We start from the raw sequence: 16025 nt of genomic DNA, 5'->3' as shown, positions 1-16025 counted from the left end.
ATATTCACAGTAAAAAATTTCTTCCTAGTACCAAATCTAAACCTGCTCTCTTTCAGTCTGAAACAATTCCCTTTTGCCCTATCACTATATGCCCTTGTAAACAGTTTCTCTTCAGATTTCTCTTAGGCACCATTCAGGTCCTGAAAGGCCAGAGTGTACATGAGTGGCTTATGTTTATGCCAAGGTCTGTGCTGCTGTGGATTTCTCTACTTGTACAAGAGCAAGAAAAGTAGTGCTTGAGAGCTACTCAATGGCTGGAGCACCATTTCTTTCTTCACCTTTGTGCATGCAAGTGGATTTCTGCAAAAATATTTCCTCTAGTATCTTTGGTGGAGTTCTCTTGGGATCTGTGAGCAGTAACTGTTGGCCTGTGGGACAGACACTGCTCAAGTGATGCCTGTTGCTTTTGCATCGTCACAGCTCTGGCCAGCAGTGTTCTTGCCCAAGGCTTGGAGCTCACCTGCAGAAGTGTGACCCGCTCTTCAGAAACCACTCCAAACCCATGAGGCTGATGAGGTCAGTGGTGTTTGTGACGTGAAAACTTAAATGATTTTTATAGACTCTACAGGGCTCTGAGGAAATTAATAAAATCCTAATTTCTGTCACCACACAGAGTGTGACTTTGGAGCACTTCGTCTCACTTGTGGAATAGGAAGGTTCTTACAACCTCGAGCTCTCTTTAAAACCTGTCTTTCTGTGTGAGGATCATGCAAAAAAGTAAGGGGAAAGGGGGAATTTCTACTTACAGGAAATCCCATGCGAAGTGGAATAGAGCAGAAATAATGCCTTTCTCCAAGGATTCAAGAAGGGAGAGAACTTCAGAGAGCTAGAGAGAAAAAATGGATTTTTGGTGCCTCCAGGTGACTGTAGTCTGGGACTTGCAGAGCCTGTGGATGTTTAGCCTGGTTATCAAGCTGATGCTTGAAATCATATGCATGCTAAATAAATCTCAGGCCTTTTTTCACACTCTTTACTTGTTGTTTTGCTATGGTCAATCATCTTCAGATCAAAACACTCTTAGGCTTGAAGCTCAGTGTTGGGATACAGTCTTTTCATGTTAAAAAAATTAATAATCCAAATGATAGGCTTATGAAGATTGAGCTTGATTCTTAATTGGTTGAGAGGTCTATAGTCTCTTTAATTAAATCTCTTATCTTCTCACTTTCTAGATTAAAACTTTATTAATTTGTTTGCTCTGTGATCTTCAAGACGCACAGTTCACATGTGCAGAGTCTAATAAACAATATTTTACTGTGGTAGAAACAAGATGCATAAACAACTTAGGTTTTTGATAGCTCAACTTTACTCTGAAACTTAAATTCTCTTGTAGCTCTGTGAGCAAAGTCTTCTTTAAGCGACACTGCAATTCTGTGGGAACTGGGACGAAAATGTCTTTTTTAAAAGAAATCATGAAGAGGAAATCATAGACTCTGACTCTTCACTCTGTGCATTTTCTGACAGTCAGTGCCTTGGGGGTTCAACAGGTGATCTGAATGGATATTGAAGCACTCAGAATCATCTCAGTATATTGTCTGGGATGCTGTGAGATGCCTGCAAGGCTTGGAAATGGAGAGAGGAACCCTGGGCAAGAGCTGGGTGGGCAGAGAGTTGGTGGCGGGAACATAGAAACATGGTAATGTTGGGCAGCCTTTTCAGAAGGGGTCAGAATTTGAACTCTTAAATTCTGTGGGGTAGGAGGCGGGGAAATCTTGTTTCTTAAATAATTTAACTCTGTGTGGTCTGAAAGATTGAAAGCATCAGGCAGTGCAGTGACTAGGTACTCAACAAATGTCTTGAAAGCCAGCTTTCTGAATGGATTCCTGAAGAGAAGGCAAAGGACCAAACAGTCTCTGCTCCAGATTTGTAGGTTTTGGGAAGTGTAGATCATTTAAGAATACTGCTTTTCGTCTTTCTCACTGACTGCCTTAGTTAGACTCAGTCTATCCAAAAATTTTTTCCAGGCTGCATGAAAAATTTGTCATGCTTTCTGTTATCAAAAGCAGAACTTGAAGGAATCCTGTCCCTTACTAAAGATATGAACACTGTTAGGGAACTTGGACATATTAATAAAACCAAAATATTACTTTACCAGTCTGCCCTCTGAAATTAAACAAGTCAAGCAAATTGCTGAAACATTAGACTGAAACTTGGCAATTACGTTTGTGTAGCAATTTGATTCTGTTCTCCTAAAATACTTCTGGACAACATCCAACTGTAGCTCCGCTCTGATCCCAGGACTACCCTGCGGATGCCCTGAACACAGACACATAAGCAGCAAGCTCTGATGGCTTGGCCTGTGTAGTTGCTAGAAAGCTTCAAAATCTGGTTTGCTGTCAGAGGGCTTTCCATTTGGGAAAGGGCAACTGATACCATTCCAATTTTAGCTCTGGAAGAGGAACGGAAAATAAAAAACCTTCAGAGAAGCAAATTTTTGTCTAGACTGTGGAGCTAGCTGGGTGTCTTATTCTGGCTTGTCAGACTGCCTTCTAGTTTGGGGCTCTTTCTGGGAGGTTGACAACTGCATTACCTCTATGAAAATAAAAGCACTTTTGGTGTGGCCTGTGAACTCTGGTGCCCCATGACCATCCTCAGCCACAGTTGTCTCAATGAGTGCCTTACTGACCCAAATAAATGCACCATCTCCTCTCTTTGTCCTTTCACAGTCATCGTTTGAAAAGCTTTCCTCTGCTTTTGCCTTAAAAATTACTTTTGAAGTGAAAGGTCTCTTTTATGTAATTGACTATAAAGTTTATGTGATAATTACAGGACAGTTGCTGTGTTAGCTGAGATATTGAGGTATTTCTGTAGGACAAAACCCTGCTCCAAGCAGGAGCAGTTCAACTTCTCTCACTCAAACCCCAGGGGCCAGGGACAAGGAATTTTCTAGGTTTTCTGCTGAGCAGTGACAGTGGTATCTGTCTGGATGCTGTTTATTGCACTGTAAATAATAGTTTAATGGACTTGCATGCGATAAAATGCTATTTTGTGCTGGTGTGTGGTTTTCAATAGTATATCAGAATTACTTACGGCTTTTAATTTGCATCATTCAAGAAAGCAATATTTTAAAAATGTGATTGTGATATCAAGGGTTTGTGAAGTGAAGAGCAAACAGGCTTTTCCTTGCTCTAAAGATTTCCTGTCTAGGGAATGTAAGTCATAAACATGACAACTATGGAATTTTTTTTTCTTTTTTTTTTTTTTTCCTTTCCCCCTCCTTCTGTCAGGCTTCTTTCCTTCTCCTGCATTTGGATCCTCTTAAAAATGACTAGTTTCAGGGCAAAAGGCAAGCATACCAACTAATCAGTGGAAGACTTTTGTCATTTGATAACGGAATGCTGCTTTTAAAGTGGAACCTGTCTTGTCTCTTCAGCAGCGTCTGCTTAGTTGTAGTCTTGTTCTAAAATGAGTCATGTTTCAATCCTTGAAAGCCCCATTGTCCTTGAATATCTTTTAAACTTTTTTTTTTTTTTAATTTGTTTGGGTTATTTTCTTTTGGTTGTCAGAGACCTGCTGTGATAGCTGAAGATGCTCTACCTCTTACCTATTGTATCCCAGTTGCTGCACTGATTATTTACAGGGCTGCTGTCTGACTTGCACTGTAGGTGTTGATCCTGTTGTGTGAAAGCTCCTGGTGCCTCCAGGGATAAAGGATCTTTTTAAGTGTTAGATGCCACAAGACCCTATGCTGTTTGTGATAGCAGTGACTTCAGTTTGGGCAGGATTCAGGCCCCCCCCTTCAGAGCAACAATACTGTATGAAGCCTTTAACTCACGGAATACATGAACTGGTTGTTGCTTGGCTCCCCACAGGATAAAGGTCACATTGGGTTGAAAAGGGCTCATAGACATGTTTCCCCCAGGAAAAATGCTCAGCTCTAGCATATACTTATCTGGTCAGTATCTACCTGTTAAGAGTGTAGAAGAGGGATGGGACAGATCATCAACCAGTAATATACTGGTTTCCTGAGCATTCATGCCATTAGATTTGGGCTCAAAGACACTGTGTGGGCAGCGATTGGCCTCTTGGACCTCGGTGCTTCCTGGCTGTAAACCTGTCCACCTTGTCACAGGTCATGCTGGGGGTGACAGTAGTTATTTTAGGGCAGTTCTGGAGGAATCTGTGGGAAAAGATGAGGATTTAGGTGGTGCTGGAAGGAGGTTCTAGAGAAGCATCTGGCTTGTACCTATGTAATCACGAGTAACAGCAGGGAACCAAGGGTGGGGGATTATCGCACAAGTGAAGCGATGTCCTGGATGTAACTGCTGTGTGGGCTCTTTGCTTTTAAAAGTCAGGTTTGTTTGGCACTGAGTAGCCTTAGGAGAGGTGTTTTTAGCTGCTGTGCTTTGGAAAGCAGCATGCTAAACCCCCTTGGAATTGCAAGAATATGTGCATATGCGGACAGGTATTGCTTAGATTCAGTTGTTACAAAATACACCCTTGGAAACCTCATCTGTGATGGTGTCAGCTTGTCCGTCACATTTTGCGAATTTTCAGAAGCTGTCAGGTATTACTGTGTGGGAAGTGTTACAGGGCATTATGGGATAAATCCTGAAATCCTAATTCGGGCCAAACTCCCACTGTTTCAGGGGGTGGCTTGCTGGCATTAGGGCCAAGTACCCCTTAGCTATCACAGATGACCTTTCTGTCTTTTTAAAGTCAAGTAGACTGAGACTTGGTGCCTGTATCTTGTATTAGAGATCAAACTGCAGGATTTTAGCCCTTAGAATTTATACATGTGCTTAGATTTTTGAACAAGAAGTTGGTTAACTAAAAGCATTTCCAGTAGCTGTTCTTCAGATTCTCAGTAATGCTGGTGAAATGCCAGAGATCTGGAAACAGAATTAGCTGGTGATTTAGAGCAGTGGATGAAGACGACTCTCAATCTGTAGGAGAAACACTGATTTTCTGAAAACTCTGCTTTTCATAAATGGAGAAAATATTACCCCTTTTATTTTAAAGTGAAAACTTTAAGTTCTTTCAAAATATCAGCACAAATTTATTGAAATACTGTTTTCTCAGATAACTTTTTTTTTTTTTTTTTGGGTAGGAAAATGTTTCTGTGAAATGCCTGCAACTTTTGTCAGTATATTGTTTTCCAGTAATACTGAATTTAATGCATTTTAAAAGTTAATAGTTTGAAATTAGGTACTTGGAGTTCCTGACTGTCACCAAGTAGTTGAGATCATACATTGTTCTGGCCTCTTTTGTCTGTGCAAGAAAGAGGGAAGATGTTGTATTTGTTTTGGTAACACTTGAGAAACCAAACAATATCTCAAGAGTAAAAAAAGAAAAATGCGCCAATCCCCTTCAGAAAATGTTGCTGTACAAACCTTGTCTGTGAGGAGGCTTTCTCAGCTGAAATTAGAGCTCCTTCACCTCAGTGGAGCACCACCATTAAAGTTTGGCAGCCCATCTTGGTGTCAGCATTGCATGTTGTACCAGGTAGCCTAAGAACTTGCTCAGCTGCAGCTGAGGTGCTGAAGCCCACACAGTATTTCCTTCCTTCTGAGCATTTCTCAGATCACAGTGCAGCCTGGAGGGGGAGGGAGATGCCCCACAACACCCACTTCCCCTCGGATGGTCTCTGCCTATTCATATTTCAAGCTCAGGAGAGCTCTCCTGTCCCATCATCTGGACTCTAAGGGGGAAGAAGGGTTTTTGCATTCCTCCATGCCCCCTTTACCTTCTGCCATTGCGTTTGCCATCAGGATTGCGTACACAGTTCTCTGTTTGGGGTGTGTGTGTGTTTTGTTGTTGTTGTTGTTTTGTTTGTTTGTTTTTTTTGTTTTTTTAATGGGAATGTGTTTCTTGTGCTAACTCAAGAAGCGGAAGCACCTGGAAGGGATTTTTTTCATGCTGTGTGCTCTATAACTACCTGAATTGCCTTTCCTTTAAAGAGGTGATTGACTGATTGGAGGAGGGCAGAGCAGACAAGAAGTACTTGCACTTTCTCCCCCTTTTGTGCCTCCAAGGTCACAAATGAGGTCTGTGTGAGATCTGGGACAAGAGCTTGCATATCCCAAGTACCAGGACTGTACTCTACACATGAAAATTCATAAAGAGGGTGTTGCAGTACTGATCCCAACTCTTCTGCTGACTTTCTGCTCAAGGTTGTCACCACCTCTTTTAATTTGTCTTCATCACTGAACTGGGGCCTTGGATGCCAAGGAGTAAAAACTCTTGCTTCAGACAAGTATTTTGAATGATTTTATGTATCTCTTTCCTTTAAAGCCTCACTTTCACTTTGTGTAGCTTGTAATTGCAGAATTGGTGAGGTTGGTAGGAACCTCTGTGGGTAGTCGAGTCCAACCCCTACTTAAAGTGGTGGCAGCTGTAACAGTTTGCTCAGGGTCATGTCTAGTGGGGTTTTGAACATCCCCAAGGATGGCAACTCCATTATATTTCTGGGCAGCTTGTTCTGTGGTTTTGTGTCCATCCCCACCCCTCCCACACTGAAGAAAAGTGTCTTTGTTGTGGGGTTTGTTAATCTTACACTTTAAATGGATTCTCCTGTATTTCAGTTTGTGCCCATTGACTCTTGTCCTGTTGCTGCATACAACCAAGAGGAGCCTGGTTGCATCTTCTTTACACCTCCATCAGGTATTTATGCTCATTGATAAGATCCCTCTGAACTTTTTCTTCTGCCTGCTGAAGAGCTCTTTCAGCCTCTCCTCACATGCCAGATATTCCAGTCCCTTAATCATCCCTGTAGTACCTTTGCTGGACTCTCACCAGTATGTTTGCAGGATTTTGCATTTTCCTTTGTTGAACTTCACAAGGTTGGTGTTGGCCCATTTCTCCACTGTGACCATATCCCTCTGAGTGGCAGCACACCCATCTGGTCTGTCAGCCACTGCTCCCAATACTGTGTCATCTTCAAGCTTCCTGAAAGTGCACTCTGTGCTGTCACCCATAATCTTGCCTTTATGAAGATTCCAGAGCCCTGGGTGGAGTTTTTAATGAATCAAATCTTCCTGCTTGTTCATGAAAGTACATTGCTGTTCACTTGGGAAAGTCAGACAGAGATGAGGTAGCTTCACTAGCACTAAAAGAACATTAAATACTCTGCCTTGTAGTGAAGGACTTTATTATTATTTAGGACTTCAATTCCTTGAATCTCTGATACTTACTGCAGTACCAGCTCATGCCCTTTGCTAACACTGTAGCAACCTGCTATAAATGTCCCTATATAATGTGGCTTGTTGGCCAAAAGCTGGTCAAGGAATGCTTTCTAGGGTAGGAAATCCATGGGGTTGGTAACAAAAGTGCAATAGAATGAGAGAAAAATCCTATTTTTAGTTAATAATATGGCAAAGTGTTTGTTTTTTTTTTCTCTCCAAAACTGTGCCCCAGAGGAAACAGGGGCATCAGCTGAAATTCTCTCGATGCTTTATCTATATCCCCCTCCCCCAAAACCTACATCCAAGGCACAGTCTAAACCTCTGGGCTAACAGATGGTGTTGAGAGGGGGAGGGAGGGGGAACAATTTGCATCTAAATAGCTGAAATAAAAAAGGGTCATGTCCCACAGACCAGCCCCACTCACCTGCTGTTTAAATCCCCCTGAGAAACAGGAAGACGCGCTAAGTTTTTTAATGTCTGCGTCAGCTGTACTTACTCTCTCAAGCTTTCTGCTCTAAAAAAAGCTGCAATCCTGTGCATCTTGCTGTATGGATTCTGTTCTGGCCCCAAAATGATGAACTCCTAAGGATCTGGTTCTTTGAATGTAGTTGACAGCTCTGTCGCTGTTGTTCAGCCCCCCATCAGAGTGACTGCTACGGTTGGCTATCGTAATTAGCGCAAGCACTAATGATACAGAGAACCAGATATTGCCTCTTTGGTCCTACTCATATGGCTGCCTGAGTCTGTCTTCAGAGGTGCTCTTGCCATGGGGTCCTGTGGCCTCATGCTGCAATATTCTGCACTGGGTTTGTGTGTGTAGGTGAGATGGGGTTTGGACAGCCCTGGCGACCACCAAGCTGTAGCTCAGCAGTGATCCTGATCCTGCAGGACTGTGGCATGGCTTGGTGTTGGATGGCTGGTTGTTTTGGCTTTCTGACTCTGTCCTGTAAAAATTTGGCAGGTTCGACCAAGACCTTGCTGCTTTGGTAGTGATTTTCTTCTGGAGTGTAAGGGTCACTCACCCACCACTTCTACACATTCTGGGTCCACCCCTCTGTCCAAGCAGCAAGAAGGGAGCTTTTGTCTCCTCAGGCAGACTTCCTCAAGGCTATGGAAAACCTGTAATAAGGAAAATCTTCCCAGTTCTTCATAATCATGGGCACATTCACCACATTCAACCATCCCGCCTTGTCTCCCAGGGATATTTGAGGGATGCAGGCAGCAGTGGAGGCAAGAGAGCTTCACAGCTGAAGTTTAGTCTTAGTAAGGAACACCAGGATGATAAAAAATCTGTTTCTACCCACCAGTTCCTTCAACTTCTACACTCAAATGCTAAAAATAAATAATGTGGAAAATAAATAATGTGAAAAAATAAATAATAGTCCAAGTGGTTCAGGAACTTCGTTACTTTTGTCTGTTGGCGTCTTCTGCACCTCCCAATAAGCCAGAGGCATTGGTAGTTTTAGTTTGTCAGACTGGAAGGCTCAGCAGGATAAGGAGTGGTGAAGATGATGTCTGGGGACCCACCACTGTGTTCTTTGTGTTGACCTGGTAGAATAAAATGTCTGTAGAGGAGGATTTCTATTTCTGGAACTGCAAGACCTTGAATATCTTCTTTCTTCAGCACAAGCCTGAGGGGAAATTGTGAGGTTAGCCTTTTCTGAGCTATCCAGCCTTCCCTCCCACAAGTGCCTTGGAAGAGGAAATGGGCTCAAGAAGTATCTTCGTTTTCTTTTCTTGTTTAATCCCCAAGTATATTTCAGTATAGTGAGTGGTAGTGGTTGAATAACCTGTGTGCGTGAGGTCAACATGGATTTGGGCAACAATCTTGTTTATATGCCCCTGGGGAATTGGTTTATTTATTTTATAATGTTATATAGATTGCAGTTAATAGAAAACAAGATGATGTGTGGATATTTACAGAAGTAATTGGGCAATGTGCAAAACCAAATTAAATGAATTCAGAGCTATCTGTTATACTTTATAACTTTCTACAACTTTTTTTTCTTCTTAGGACTTTATATCACTTGAGGATAATTATGTTTATAAATGATCATATGATACAGACCACTTGGGAGTAAACAAAATAAGCGAGTAACTTGGGTGGTGCAAATTATATACACACATGTGCGCACACACACATGTGTGTAAATATACAGGTTTATACATCCACACTCTCTTCTGTGCTACAGACCTTCTCCAAACTTCCCCATTTCAGTCATACAGGCAGGTAATTGGCTCTGGCAGCTGGGCTGCTTCTGTTTCCTATGAATAAAATGCTTGTTATGCAGCAGGGTCCCACAGACCATGTAAGAGCAAAACCAGAAATGAAAGACTATGTTTTAAATATTTCTTTTCTCTGTGTTTAAAAGCAAAGCCATGTAAATTGTGCAGTTTAAGAAGAGCTGTGTGTTACTTTTTAACAAAGGAGGCAAAAGGGGGAAATAGGAGGAAATAAGAGGTGCCCTCTGATGTCATGTTTGCAAGTAGTGGGGTCAAGAGTGGGAATACTGGATTTCATAGAATCCTAGAATGGTTTGTGTTGGAAGGGACCCTAAAGATCATCTAATTTCAACCGCCTGTCATGGAGACTGCCTTACACTTGATCAGGTTACTCAAAGCCCCATCTACCCTGCCCTTGAACACTTAAAAGGATGGGGTATCCACAGCTTCTTGGGCAGCCTGTTTCAGTGCCTCAGCACCCTCATAGGACAGGATTTCTTCCCAATATCTAGTCTAAACTTGCTCTCCTTCAGCTTAGGGTCATTCCCCCTTGTCCTGTCACTCCATGCCCTTGTCAAAAGTCCCTCTCCAGCTCTCTTGTACCCCTTTAGGTACTGGAAGGGGCTCTAAGGCCACCCCGGAGTCTTTTCTTCTGCAGGCTGAACAAACACAACTGCCTCAGCTTGCCTCCATAGCAGAGGTGCTCCAGCCCTCTGAGCATCTTTGTGATCTCCTCTGGACTCACTCCAGCAGGTCCAAGCCCTTCTTATGATGAGGACCCTAGAGCTGGATGCAGCACTCCAGGTTGGGTCTCACCATAGTGGAGCAGAGTGGGAGAATCACCTTTCTCCACCTGCTGGACACTCTGGCCTGAGATGTATGCTGCTTTTATTTTATCAGGGTTTTTTTTGTTTGTTTCTTTTACTAAGTGGCTTAATTTAAGTGGATGACTGACATTGGAACATTTATTTCTGTATCTTCCCAAGCTTTCTAACTGGGAGAGGAACTTGCTGTACAGAAAGGACCATTCTGGTAGTTTGCAGTGTTTTTTCAATCACTTTCTGTGTGTGGAAGTAAAATATTAAAAAAAGATGTGCTGAATTGGAACCACACCTAAAGCAATCCTTAGCATAATAGGATTATTTGACTGATTTTTAATTAAAATAGAATTCTAACTAGATTGTTTTGAGCATATGTACAGCTCTGGTTTGTTGTTGTTGGTCTAATTACCTCCTAAATTAGAGATACCAATATTCTAATCCACCCTCTCCCTCAGGATACTGGCATTAAAAGAGGGTGTGAAATGCTATGTAAATGATTTACAGGCATGCAGGATGGAAAATTAAAGATGTTAGCCAAAACTTTAGGTCTTCTCTTTACCTGCGATGTTTTGACAGAGAGAATGATGAATTGTTATTTTTCTGTATTTATTTATTTCTCTGTCCTGACAGGTCTTTAGAGTGCTTAGAAATGCAGTCTGAGAAAAATGCCAATAATCTCGGCCTTTGAGGAAGGAGCAGTTAACGAATCTCCAGGGAAATACCTAGACTGCAGATGCTCCATGGGGAAGAAAAGGTTGGGAGCCAATGGAGCACAGGTTGGAGACAATGCATCATCTAGATCTAAGATGGAAGCTGTCTGCTGAGACAGCTTTTTAGTATCTTAGCATAAGATACTAAAGTGACAGAATTGTGGGCTTAATTGCTCAGGGCTGCTTTTTGAGAGCCCATTTCAAAAAGTCATGGTTTGGGATCTGAGCACTTCTATTTAAGATATTAGTTCAGCTTTGTCAGAAATAAAGCTTTTTTTTCTTTTTTCAGTTTTTAAATTGTCTTTAAGAAATGAAACCCTCAGGGGAAGTTTCACCTGTGGGTATGTAAATTCAAACCATGTTGGATGTTTAAAGAATATATATTAGGCTCAAATCCAGCTTCTATTTTTAAAGCTAAAAGGGACCTTACAAAGCAGCAGGCCACAAGTTTAGATGTCTGTTTTATAATATTTTAATAGAAAACAGGGACTGATAAAACTTTGAGGCTTTTGTCAAAGTAGAATATTTGAGCTCCTTGGATAAAACTAGATGCACATTGAAGAGTATTCACAGAAGAGTTATTTCCAGCCTGAAGAGACTTTTCTTAAAAATAAAAGCAGCCAAACGTGCATATCTTGGAAGGCTGTGAATCAGCACCTGTAAATATCAGCAGTACAAGAATAACCAGGAGTGCAGGAAAAGGTTGGATGGGGCCCTGAGCAACCTGATCTAGTGGGTGGAATTGCTGCCCATGGCAGGGGAGTTGGAATTAGAGGATTTTTAAGGTCCCTTCCAACCCAAGCCTTTTCTGTGATTCTGTGAAAACTCGGGTCAAAGGAAACAATTGGAAAGAAAAGTGAAAGAAACCATGCTTGCAAAGAAGACAGTTCACTTAAGCCACTAGGTCACGCTTTGTTCCTTTCCCACAGCAAGTGTATTTCTCTGCAGTGCATCCCTCTGCAAGGCGTGTAAGAACAGGAAAGGGGGAAGGTAGGGCGTTGTGCCACGATGTGTGTACAAATGTTAGTGTCAGTAAAAAGGAATGCAGCGCTTCCATGAGGCAGGTGTGAATACCACAAAGTGGAGGGCACAGAATTGTTTTGGGAAGCGCAGCCCCCAAGCATTTCTCCTGGGTATGCTTAGGGACCACCCCTGAGGTGGTTTCAGAAAACTTGACTGTCCTGTTTGTATCTTGATTTTTTAAGGAAGGAGATCTGTTACTGTAAAGGTGAGAGGTGAAATTATAGTGTGGTAGCTACAAAATGTAAAGTATCTCATTTTATACTCTCTTACCTTGGATTCACAATAGGTAAGAGAAGGGAACGTGGTCAGGTAACCAGAGGTGGGTGCTGAAATGAGAATTGCTTTGAGTGCCTGAACACTAAGGAGGCTTTGGGGTTATGGGTAGGTAGCAGAAACCTCTATGAGAGCTTGCTGGTAGTGAACATCATTGAATCTTAATTATTAAAAGTAGAGAAGGATGATCAGAAAACTACATCTGGATTTGCTGCATGCTGTGCTCTCCTAGGAAGGCTAATTGATACACTGCTGACCTTAGTGGGAAGTAGCCATGAAAATTGAGCAAGTAGACTTTAGCAATGGGAGGGAGTACTATGGTGAACAAAATGCCTTAACTCCTATGGCTTCCTAGAACATCCATCATTGGTGGTTGTCTTCATTTTGGAAATCTGATGAGTTTTGGCTAGCACTTAGCAGAGGTGCAACGTTGTCTATAGAGGTCCTTGGCTTCTCAGTAGTGACCATAAAATGGTTTTTAGCATTTTAAGTACACAGAGGATATGCAACAACCTGACAAAGCAGTCTTTAGATGAATAAAACATGCGTACTGGCAATCCATCCATCAGTGAAATCCCAATTCTGCTGAATTTGCAGTTCATATTGTTTCTAATTGTATGATGTAGATGCTTGTCCAGTGGGAACTGGATTGAAAGAAGCAAGTCGCTTGCTGCAGATGCTGACAGGGCTGTGTATGGGAGCTTGATCAGTCTGCTGGGTTGGGTTTTGTGTCTGCAGTCAATGTGGCTGCTTGCTGAGAAAGAGTGAGTTTTAACTGGGTCTCAGTGAAGATCCATGTGTCCTACTTAAAGTTGCTTGGGTGGTTGTAGCAAGAACACAGGGTAAGAAGATCCATGTACCAGAAAGACTTGCACAAAGATGTTGAGGAAACCCTTGCCTACTATATCTGATCTTTTAATTAACTCCTTCTCCTAGTTACATGGTGCCTTGAAATGGGCCTACTGCTGTAATAAGTGATGTTGTTATATTTCCTTTTGTTCAGTGGAGTAAAAATAGTTCACTTGGCTCATGGGTTTTATTTAACTGAGCGCTAATGCAGACTTTGTTGTAATATGTTGCAGAAACAGCAGTTCCTTTGTGCCAGTCCTATAGAGCTTTCTTTTCTCTACTGACATACGGTAAGTATGATTGGAATCTGAGTAAATGACGTGGTAAAAGGCTTGATGGTACTTCCTAAGAACAAACTACTGCTCATTAAATTAAATGATCGTGATTCTTAATGGACTATAGTGAATGCTCTGCAGTCCAAGTAAGGAAGTCTAGGGATGTGAGGCCTTCTTCAGTGTACTCGCTATGGGTACTCCTCTCTGTTCTGGAATTATAAAGTAGGTAGAACAGGGCATTTTGCTAGGTAGCATATACTTTTAAACACAGAGCTGATATTCTACCAGCAAAGAAAGCTCTACTGTGAAAGTTCAATTGGGGGGGAACCCTAGGCTTTTTCATTTTGCCTTGTAACTGAACCACTCTTAAGAACACTATGTGTATCACACTTGAAGGAGTAATCATTGGAAACCTGAAGCAGATTTATGTGCAGTTCTCAAATTGCTTGTCTTGATGCTAAATTAGCTTTTGCAGTTCTGGGTATTTGACGGTGCTTTCCTTCTCTCTTAGTTTAGTTTGTCTACAAAAAACTCATATTTGATGCAGAGGGAGAGCTATTCATTCTTCCTCTTTCCCCAACATTGAAGAAGAACCAAAACTTTAATGAAGCAATGTGAAACTGAACCAATCTTTACGATTTCCTTTGATTGAAAACTGCTGCCAGCATGAAAATCCTGGCTAGCAATTAAGGGAATGTGACAGCTTTGCCAGTCATTACATAAATACTATGGAACACTGAGTTTCCTACTGTCATTAGCTGCAGTGAACACAATGGAGCTATACACAGGAGCGAGCGCTACTCTGATGATAAATGTTTGCATTTCCAATTAGTGCTGAACTGTTGTGGCATTTTCCCCTCAGTCTAATTGAGGCTCCTGGATGGCTTCATCCACTAATGATAATTGGGTTGTCTTCTTGCTCTTTACTTTCCTGGCCACAAAGGAGCTGAATGAGTTAAGAACACTGGCTTCCTCTTCGGAGGTCTCTGTCTTGGTGTTTCTTCACCTCCGAAAAAGCTCACTTTTTAGAGTTTAATGCAAACTTTCAGCTATTGCATTGCAGTGTCCTCTGTGCCTATGAGATGTTGTTGACTTGATCTGACAATGTTCTAGTTTTCTGACATATTCCTTACCCCCAACCCCCACTGCTAAATGGCAAATCTCTGCATTTAACAAGCTGCAGTTTTTGTAAATATGTACCTGTATTTATTATGTGAATACGTTGTACTATGAATTATTCCACATTAGGTGATAGCGGGGCTTAATTCTGTGCCCTGTGCTCTACATTCATCTTCTGGATTGGAAGCTTTTGAATGGAAGAATGATTAATGATTTGGCTGCTTTCAGTTGCTGTTGCTGCTAATGTGTAGTTAGGACTCAGAGCCAAGTAACTTAGGCACAAAGTAGTGGGGGTGTGTTTAACTGTGTGGATTAATATATTTTCTTTATGCTGCATCTAGTCATTTCCTCTGGAACACAGATTTCCTCCAGGAAACCTGTTTATATGGGCTTTGGGTATGCTTTAACATAAGAGGCCTTTATTTTTCCCTCCCTGCTTAGCAAGCTCAGACTCTAGTGACTACTTTGACTGGTGTGGTTGAAGCCCTGCCTTCTTGTGAGCAAAAGCAGAACTGGAGCCAGGGCTGCTCCATACTGTGCTGGAAAAGGGAGCCTGTCCTGACATCTGCAACAGCAAACTTACTTGTTCAGTCTTGTAGCTGGGGGAGGGGAGGCATTACTTCTGGATATGAGGAAATAAGGAGGATGATTTGTGGGCTGAGAGCTTTTAAAAATTATACTCTTGGTTCTTTCTCTCTCAGCTTGGAGGTTTTTTTTTTTTTTTTCCCCTTAAATATGGATGTGATTTATTTCTCTTGGGCTGTTTAAAAGCACTGGTTGAAATGGGTAAATGCTCAGTCAAAATGAGGAGGCTGCAACCCAGGGATGGGATTGGCCAGGGCTGATCTCTGCAGCTTTCAAAGCTTGAGTAGTGGAGCACAAGTAAGGTGAGTTCATTGTGTATTCCAGGTCCATGGGCATAGCTGGCATTGATTGTGAAACGATTATTGTCTGACACTGCCCGTTATTTGTGAAACATCCGAAGCTACGTTTGAACGTGGCAATTTAAGCTGGCATTGCCTCTCTGTGGTTTTGGATCCAAGCCTAATGTGATGGAAAGGGCTTGACCTGCCTCTGAGCTACTGAAACCCTCCGTACTGTGGGTTACTGTCACAGTGGACATGCATGGGCCCACACTGTAGAAACGGATGAACACTGGGCCTTGATTATTTAAAACAAAACAGAAAGAAGCCTCCTTAGCTTGAATGAAAGGAGAACTCTGTTGCTAGGAATCGAGTGGTTATAATTAGTCTGTTCTTCTTTAGAAGCATATCTGTGCAGTAGGATGGGTTATCATGTGTATCTGCCCAGGGAGAGATTTTGCAGCTCTCCTGCCTGCTGCAGTGATGTCCATGTCCTCCTGCCAAATACGGGCTAAGGAACCCCCACCTGACAGTTCTTGCATTTAGCCCAAACTTTTGGGGTTAAATTAAAGGCTGTTTTTAAAAAGGATCTTCCACCCTTTGGGATTTTAAAATTCCAAGCCGTGGAATCCTCCAGCCTTCCTGTTGATTTGTAACTGGTCAATCATCCTTTATGTCTAGCACTATGGAAATAATGCTGGCAGTGGAGCAAGACTGCAACTAGTAGTTGGCCATCTGCCATGAGAGT

General features: G+C 42.1%; 1 protein-coding gene across 5 annotated transcripts in view; it reads left to right on the top strand.

Moving 5' to 3' along the window:
• PAK1 (p21 (RAC1) activated kinase 1) overlaps positions 1–16025 on the top strand; it is a 71387-nt gene that overhangs the window by 20632 nt on the left and 34730 nt on the right. Inside the window, exon 1 of one of the 5 annotated variants that reach the window (XM_027899410.1) lies at positions 6522–6600. The exons of the other annotated variants lie outside the window; for them this stretch is intronic. The gene's annotated coding sequence lies outside the window, so the exon portion shown is untranslated. Of the gene's footprint in view, positions 1–6521; positions 6601–16025 lie in introns of those variants that run through there. 5 annotated transcript variants of the gene reach the window in all.

Source organism: Empidonax traillii, unplaced genomic scaffold (assembly GCF_003031625.1).
Source record: "Empidonax traillii isolate 1590-97213 ecotype Southwest subspecies unplaced genomic scaffold, ASM303162v1 scaffold665:size397641, whole genome shotgun sequence".
NCBI lineage: Eukaryota > Metazoa > Chordata > Aves > Passeriformes > Tyrannidae > Empidonax > Empidonax traillii.
Note: the sequence above shows the minus strand (reverse complement) of the source record. Positions and strands in the feature narration are given on the sequence as shown.